Source organism: Opisthocomus hoazin, chromosome 24 (genome assembly GCF_030867145.1).
Source record: "Opisthocomus hoazin isolate bOpiHoa1 chromosome 24, bOpiHoa1.hap1, whole genome shotgun sequence".
Classification (NCBI taxonomy): Eukaryota; Metazoa; Chordata; class Aves; order Opisthocomiformes; family Opisthocomidae; genus Opisthocomus; species Opisthocomus hoazin.
The window spans coordinates 7,742,326-7,750,916 of record NC_134437.1 but is presented as its reverse complement, the minus strand read 5'-3'; positions in this window follow the sequence as shown (position 1 = coordinate 7,750,916).

Sequence of the window (8,591 nt, the reverse complement as noted above, 5' to 3'; positions counted from 1 at the left end):
CTGTTTATTATCCCTCCATCATCTCCTCACATTGAGGTGTCATGGAGCCGTTACCAAGGCCATGCGTTACACAAACCTTGATCTTATACACTCTCCTGGTCTACCTTAACCCTCCAGGGCATCCTTACATGAAAAAGTGCTTCCAAGGTTCTTCAGAAGAGATCTGGCAAAATTAGTCTTAATTTAGCCTTGGTAATTGCCTTTGGCATCAGTCAGCAAAGAGGGGTTGGGAACATCAGAGAAGAGCTCCTTCTTTTTCATTATTTATTTCCCGTGACATAGAAGAGTCTTCTTTCTGCAGGGAAGCTGCTCAGTCGAACTCCTAGCAATAAATAAACAAACCAAAAAGTTTCTGGGGAATGCACTGATTTGATTAATTTTGCCACAAGGATCTTCTAAGGAGAAAAAAAATTGGTTCTGCAACCACGAAAGTAATTTTTATTTTTAGCTTGTCATTCATTACATCTGTCGCAGAGTTCTTCCTACCTTGGCAGCAAGGGATGCTCTTGTACGGATCAGCTGCACCGCTGACATCCTTTGCAGCTTTTACTGGACCCCAGAAAATCTCTCCTCCGCCCACATTCGGCTAAGTACTTTTGTATCTTCAAACTTCCAGACCCTTACAGCAATTTGAACATGTTAAAAATATGATTGTATTCGAGTAGTCTACCAGAGCAAAGCCCGATGGGGACTCATGGTTGTCATTAACTGGAGGAAGGGATGAAGATTTCTCCCTCCAGTTCCAAAAAGACGTTCCTCAGAGGATGACAGCTCTCTATTTTTTAATTTATAACTTTTCCCCATTGAGATGCTCACATCTTGGTGCAAGCTGTCATTGTTTTAAGCCTGCGATTCCTGAGATAGCTTCTCCACACGTGGGATCTTCTGGGCTGGATACAAACAGCTCGTTGGGCCAGCTCTGCCCCAAGCAGGGCTTCTTCTTGGGCTGTCCCCAGGCTGTATCCAGCTTCCTGAATGGCTCACTGCCTTCAAATCTTGGGGGATTCCTTTACAACATCCCCCCCATCCGCTAACAGTCCTCGGATGCTCTCTGGTGAGTTTGTGCTGACAGCTGGGTTGGTTGGGTGGTGAATGAAGACCCCTCCGAGCTGGTACTTGCAACTATAACGGATGCATCTTTCACATACCACAGCAGGTTGGGAAACAAAGAAAGATGAGGAAGGGAGATGTGTGTCTCTCCCGAGCTGCTAATGCCAACGCGAACTGCAGGTCTCAAATCAGACTGTGCCAGGGGTTAGGTTTGCCCCAAAACACACAGGAAGGGTTATGTGAAAGTACTAAGAAATACTTAAGATATGTCTAGTCTGGCATTTTTATTTTTCCAGAAAACAAATAATAGTGTTTTAGACTATTATGAATTCCTTGGGCTACATAGAGCTGACTGAAATGCAGCGGAGTTTCATCCAGCATGGCTTTAGGGAATAAAACCACATCCCGTTGACACCGCACCACGCCAAACCTTTGCACTTCACTGCATTACTGCTAGAGAATAATTTGAGCTGCATCGGTTTACATTTAAATCACGGTTAGTTTTAAGTCGCATTTAAAGTGGCAGGTTGAAAGAGCAGCCTGCGTTCGAGCCAGCCGAAGCTGCTGCCGAAGAGCATCGTGGTGCCGGCGGAGGTGGCAGAGCTGGGGACCCTGTAACGAGCGACGTCGGTGCCATCGCTGGGCTGTCCTCACCACACAAACCCAAACACGGATGAATTCAGGTGACCTACTGCAGGGGCAGACCCAGGGGCTTTACATCGCAGAGTTAAAGCTGCGTAAATGCACCAGTATTTTGCCAAAGTAGGCTTTTTTCACTTCTTCTCTCTTCCCCTAACAGCTCCCACACATACAATCAGCTGCCACGTGGAGAAGGGGAAAAAAAAATAAAAAGTGATAGAAATGACAGCAGAGTAACAGAAAAACTACAACATTTTCACAGCCTTGTCTGCTGGTTTTAAGTGCATTTCACCGCAGCTCAAAATTACATTATTTAGTATCAATTATCCTTCGATTGAAGCTCGGAGAGGTGGCAAGGCTAGCGTTTTTATCTCATTAGCATGTCTTGCCTGCTAACCATTTGCTATATTCCCTCCCTTTGATCCTGTCTTTGATTATATTGTGTGACAAAAGCCCATGTAATCTACTATTATTTCCATTAATAGCAAATCTGCCCTCCTCTTTGACAAGCCAATTTATTATCATTGCGGCGTCTTTGTGCATCTCAGCCAGGTTGACACCCTCTTCCCAGCCCCGGCGGTGCAGAATTAGCAGGTGTTGATCCAGCCCGGATGGCACGGGGACCTTGGGAGTGTCATCAAACAGGGCTCAAAATATTGACACTTTAATGGCAAGCAGAAGAGAACGAGATGATGCGAAGAGGCGATGCAGTTCAAGCGGTTTTGCTCTTTGCCCCACAAAGATGCGGTGGATGAAGATGCAGAAAGAGGTCTTTAAGGAGGTGAGATTCATCGGTGACCTGTGAACATGACCAACTTGTTTTTGAACTCGGGGCAAGCTGTATCTGCCCCTCATCATCCATTTCTGCTGTCCTACTTGGCTTCCAGACGCAAGCCTGATTGACAGTAAGAAAACCCTATGATCTCCATCCGTCTTTCCAAAGTCACTTTGAGAAACGCAACTTCTACACCTGGAAATACCATGCTCATCGGCTTTATTTTTAATGCAGTTTTGCAGCCAGAAGTGGGTGCTGAAGCCAGAGTGGGTCTTCACAAGCCCTGTTTTGACAAACTAAATCAGGTGGGTGTTAGGAAGCCGGTCTGAACTGCTTTCGCCATTGTTTGGCTAACCCTAGGGTGATGGTGAAGTTCCCCTTCAATCTGGGCTTGAAGAGTGATGCTCTCACGGTGAAGACTCAATGACTTTAAATTGGATGCCCCCACACACAGCCCCAGCCCCTTACTTTTCCAGGGAGATTAACCAGCCCTGATTGCTCTTCTCCATCTACTTCAAGTGTAAACACCCATTTCTCACCTCAAAAGAGATGCACTTAAAATAAACTGCCGATGTCGTGAAAATACCAACTCCGGCACTACAAAAGGATAATCACGGTTCTTAACTTGAGCACAGTGCACAGTGCTTATTATTTTTCCATGCCCTTGTGGTCTAAAAAGGTAGTGGGAAATGAGCTCTGCTTGAAGAATAAAGAGTTTTTTGGTGGGAAGCAGTTATCTACAGCCGCATGGAAGAGAATAAAGCTATTAAGAAAGGGGAGCCTTATCAACGTGTGAGTTGAATCTCAGCGAAATCTCCTGTCAGAGATACAAAAGATTCAGGTCCAGGTAACAACGCTGCCTCTCATCCTCCCCTTTCATTAAAATTTCTTCCTCTGCCTCGAAATTAAAAGCAAACGGGTGGCCCAAGATACAGAGCTCACCTTCGAGGCACGTTGGGCTCTGTTGCACTACCATTGCAGTGGAGTTTCTTCTAAATTAACTCTGGGTCTCAGAGACCATAGAAAGGATTTGCTGTGGTTTCCGAGCCGGCTGCATTTTAAGAAATTCTTTTGAGGTTTTCTGATCCTAATTTGGAGAGGTGTCAGGTCCTCAGGCTCGGTGAGGAGCTGAGGGTGCACGCAAAGGCGTTTCCAAGGCCAGACCAGAAAACCATCCCGTACGAAGAGCATCCATTTGTGCTTCAGAGCGAATGCAAACAGCTCCATCATCGCATATAATGGAAATACGATCCTGATAAAAAACATATTCCCACACAGGTATTTTATTTCTCCTCCTCTCCAGCATTTAAAACTTGCAGAATATGGATTTTATCCCTTACATCTGTCTGATTTTTTGTTTGAAAAGTTTGTTTCTTCCAAAAAAAATGCAACCTCGCTGTTTTTTTCTTTCACCACGCAGCAGCGAGCCCCACAGACCGACTGGGCTCAGCAAAGTCTAGAGCTGATTTATTTTATGAGATAAACGAAGTGCAAACACACTGCCTATTTGCAGTATTTTCTCGGGTTTCAGGGCTTCTCCCAGCACTGTAAAATAATTTGAAAAAAGAGGTTTATGAATTACCTTTGATCTGCGAAGTCCGGCTGCAAGGAACAAACGTGGGAAAGAGAGCCTGATGCCGGTCCACCCCCCTCCTGTCCTGCTCGCAATATGGACAGCACCAATTTCCTCGGAGACTCCCGCCGAGGAAGGGATGCGCCCGCCGCAAGCGATGCTCCAGGCGCGCGGGGAAACCTTCGTCTGCTGCTTGGCAGATCAGCATGCAGGGATATTTTTACGGTCTGAACATGGAGGTTTAATAAATATTCAAGAATTTACAGCACAACAGCTTTTCTAGAGCAAATCGCAGAAGAGTTTTTGTAGGGAAAAAAAAAATTGTCATTCTCCTGGGTTCTTGTTCAGGTAAAATGGAAAAAAAAAACCTAAATGGGGGGGGCAAAAAATGAGGGATTTTTGGGCTGAGAAGTGTCCACATGTGGGCTTTCAGGCCCACGTGTGTAGACAAGCCCTTTGGAGAGCAGTCGGGCTGCAGCCCTGGAGCTCCGCAGCGGTGTGAAGGTGTTCCTCCCTGAAACCCGCTGCTGGGAGGCAGAAGGTCAGGTTACTTTATCCCTTAAATCCCCCTGGATTTCGAAATCTATGCATGTTAACTGCTGATTTCTCTCTTGCTTCTGTTAATTCATAAATAAATGAATGGAGTGGGTTGATTCTTTTTTTTTTTTTTTATCTTTGAAGTATTTTTGAAGAAAAATAATTGGCAAAGAACCTGTCGTTTTTCCCACCAGCTCTACGGATTCATTTAAGTTTTATAAGTGCTTTTTCTATCAGAATAAAGGCTTTATTAAAAATTACTGTAACAACACTCTTCTGCACAGTATACTCATAACCCCTAAATACCACTCTTTATATTAAGAGCTTTACCCTTTAAAACACTGAGATGCATTCCCAGGGGGGTCTCAAATAGCTTGAAACCACTCAGAAAAGAAAACATCAAATGAAAGCCCTTTAGGAATACCCAAATATTCTGAAAACATGCCTGTGTTTTCTCCTGTAATGGGTGCAGGATGGAAGAAGATGGGTGTTTAAGATGGAAGCAAGAGACACATCTGCAGCCTAAGCCGAGCTTCAAGCCAAGGACGAAGGTTTTGGATCCTTCCTGAGACCCTGAGCTTTTTTTTGAAGCAGGGAAGGGAGGCAACATGACAGAAATGGTGATATTTAGTTGAGAAGACACGGTTGGATGACGAAACCCAACCGATGGTTGCTTTGGTCTTGGGTCACTGAGATTTGCTCTGAGCACAGTGCTAAACTAAGCAGACTCACGTGGATGAGAAGCCATCAAAACCCTGGTTTTGTGTCAAAAAATCAGCTTCTGTCTCCCTAGCAATGTCACGTTGATAGAGGAGAGCCTTTATGTGCCACGTGGCTACCTCCACCTCCTTGTTCTTGCAAAATGGTTCGGCTGGAGATTCAGCCTTATCAACGCCCGTTAATTGCTTTGCTCCCTTTCCATGCAACATCTCCGCTTGGACAAAAGCCTGGCTGTAAAAATCTGCACGTGGGGGAAAACCAGCACACAGGGAAATCCCCGATTTGCATTCACGGAGGAAGCACTTGATAATTATTCCGTTATCTATGCATTATTTTTATCATCAAGTTCTAACTCTTATGTCTATTATCCAGCGTGCTATGAGCACGTAGAGTAGGTGTCTTCACAAACAGGGAGGAAGGCTTAAATGCTCTTTCAGAGTGAATTAAAATGGAAACCCAGGTGAACCGATCAAGTTTTATTATCTTTTGAAGATAGGCTTTCAGGGGTTTTGTACAAAATTAACTACTCCAGTGCGATACAGAACCTAATTCCCTCTTCAAAAAAAATTGCAAAGCTTTCCAAGTTACGCTGAATAATGGATTGTAACTCGCTCAACTGACCAATTTCACATTTTCCTATGTGAAAACAGCACAGGTTGAGTCCCTTTTCCAAGTCTGTTGTGTGTTCTTGCTGCAAGGGCACCGTACAATGGAGTCTGCTGGATCACAGCCTCATTTGCCCATACGGCCTCTAGCAGCAAGCCCAGTTTTGCTTTCTTTTTGGGCAGATACCATCCTTTAACGGTTGTCTCTGGCCATTGCTATTCCAGAATAATATTCCCACGTGCGCAAAGGGGCTTTGCAAGAGCAAAAGCTGATGAGAGAAGTCATACGACTAGTAGAGTGACCCTAGCAAGAAAACAAAGAGAAAACACGCACAGAACCAAGAGCAGGCAAGAACCAAAGACCACCTGTCCCAGTTTTGGACAGCTCAAGAGCCTAGCCAAAAAAGAAAACCCTTAAAAAGCAGGAAGAGGGTTTTAGTTTCTTTGTGGTTTTTGTTGTTCTTCCTAGATAAATCTTGCAGGTGAGGGAAGTTACAGTCAGCCCTCCGTGCTTCGCTAAGCGTGCTTCCACCCCAGACCACCCCCAGCCTCACCTGGGAAATGGGCCATCTCCACAGCTGATCGCCAGCCATGGGGCAAAACATCGGTGCCTCGGAAATAAGCACCCGTGTACCCCCGAGTCACCTGGGGGGAGTCACTGGAGTGAATGGTGAGCAAACAAACCAGGGGGGGAAATTCATCAGAGCATCCCAATTTAGCGTGGCTGGGAGCAGTGGGGCAGCAGCAACTCCGTAGAATTGATGAACTGCTTATTAAATGGCAGCGGTGGCGACAGTGCTTAACGAAAAAAAAAAGAAAAATCAAATTCAGGCGAGCGAAAGCAAGGAAAAAAAAGAAAAAAAAAAGAAAAGGGAAATGCGAGTTAATGGAAGCTTCAATCATGAGGCTGCACGAGCCATGGGAGGCAGTTATAGCGACAGCTCGCACTTATTGCCGGGAAAATTCTCTTCTGGAGAGCATGCGTGAGGACAGCGGGAGGGGATTGGGGTACGCGGGGATGGTGGGACAACTCCAGGGCTTGTTTTGGCCTCCTGTCCAAAGCTGTGCCCTGGACACCCAGTTTTCCTCACCTGCCTCATCACCACGTCCCCAGTGAAGGAGAAGAAGCGACTGCAAAGGCAGTGCCCGGGTTTTAGGACCTTTGAATGCTGACTAGGGTTGTTTTCCCCCTTTATAGAAGAGATTCGAAAGCAGCCGAAGTCTCTCCCTCGCTCTGGTGGAGTTCAATGGGCTGAGTTATACGAGTGGGCAGGAGGCTCTATGGGTCCCTTCTGACACCCAAAACGATCGAGAAGCTTTTTTGCCGTGACCCATTTAGATCCTCACGCAGTTTCATTTCCTTTCCCATCTGTCACACCTTTAAAAGCAGAGCTCTTGCCTCTCGTCTTCTTCAAGTGTTTCCAAGTAACTCTCTCCTCCACTTCTCTAAAACCTTTCCAGGCTCCCACCCTCTCTTCCCCAACACTAAAAATAGCTGTCGGTTGTAGCGGAGCCGTGGGCTGACCTGGAGCATCCCTAACAGGAGCTCAGCCGCATCCACCGACGCCGAAAAGCTGAAATCCCTCCTAAGCCAGGTACTCCAGCTCCGAGCGCCTCTGTGCATCCCGAGCTGTTTGCATCTCCGAGTACCCTCCACCGTGGCTCTCCTCTACAGCTAATTGGCACGACCTTGGGTGTAACTCCTTTTTACTAGCTGTTGACGGGTGTCTGCTATGAAGATGAATTAGTTATTTAGGTAGCAATCAGCTCCCCTGGTTTAGTGAAAGTGCATCCATCCCTCTTCAAGCCTATTAAGGGCTGGGATAAACTTTCCAGCTAATGCACGCCGCAAATCCACTACCACTCTGGAGATGTCAAGCACCTACATATTTTTTGTTATTCACTAATGAAAAAATTCCTTAGGAGGAGGGAAAAAAAAAAAGAGAAGGCAGTGCCAATAGCAATTCTGAGCTCCAATTAAGCAGGTTTCGTTGCCTGCCTGTGTTTGTCCCCAGCTCTGACTTGCTCTGTTAAGGTCAGCGGCTGGCTGGGTGGGAGTTGTGCATCACACCAACAGTTCAGCATCATCCACTCTCTGAGGACCGGCAAGACCCAAAGGGTGCTGAGATACCAAGCCTTGGACTGGGGAGGAGAGAGCTCCGCTCGTGCCTGCACAGCTCCCCTCCTGATGCTTTTGGGACTGACAAAGGCAAATAGAAGAGCTCAGGCTTCCCCCCAGAAGAAGATTTCATGCTGAAAACTCCCCAAATTCTGGAGATGAGGAAGCCCCTGTGCTGACAATGTGTGATTTCACAGCCAGGGATGCCACGCTCCTCAGCCCATGTGTGTAATGATTGTGTTGGGTCTCTGCTACACAGGTCCCCCTTCAAGGAGACAGCTCTGCTGCTCCTTCCCTCCACCAAAACCCCTTTTCCATCAGGATAAATCTCCTGAGAGTCTTCCCAGACAATGAGAAGCCTTCCCTGAGATGCACGGTTGGGAAACGAAAGCCCCTCAAGGCTTTGCGTGCTAAACTGATGCTCAAGCAGCCACAGAGGGTGCAACCACAACACCCCCTGCAATTTTCTGCTTAATCCATTTTTCCACACTTCCACAGCCTGCCACGGAGATGAACAAACAGCACAGCAACGCTGGAGCCCTTCCCTGGCATTAGGATGAGCCGCTGATCAGG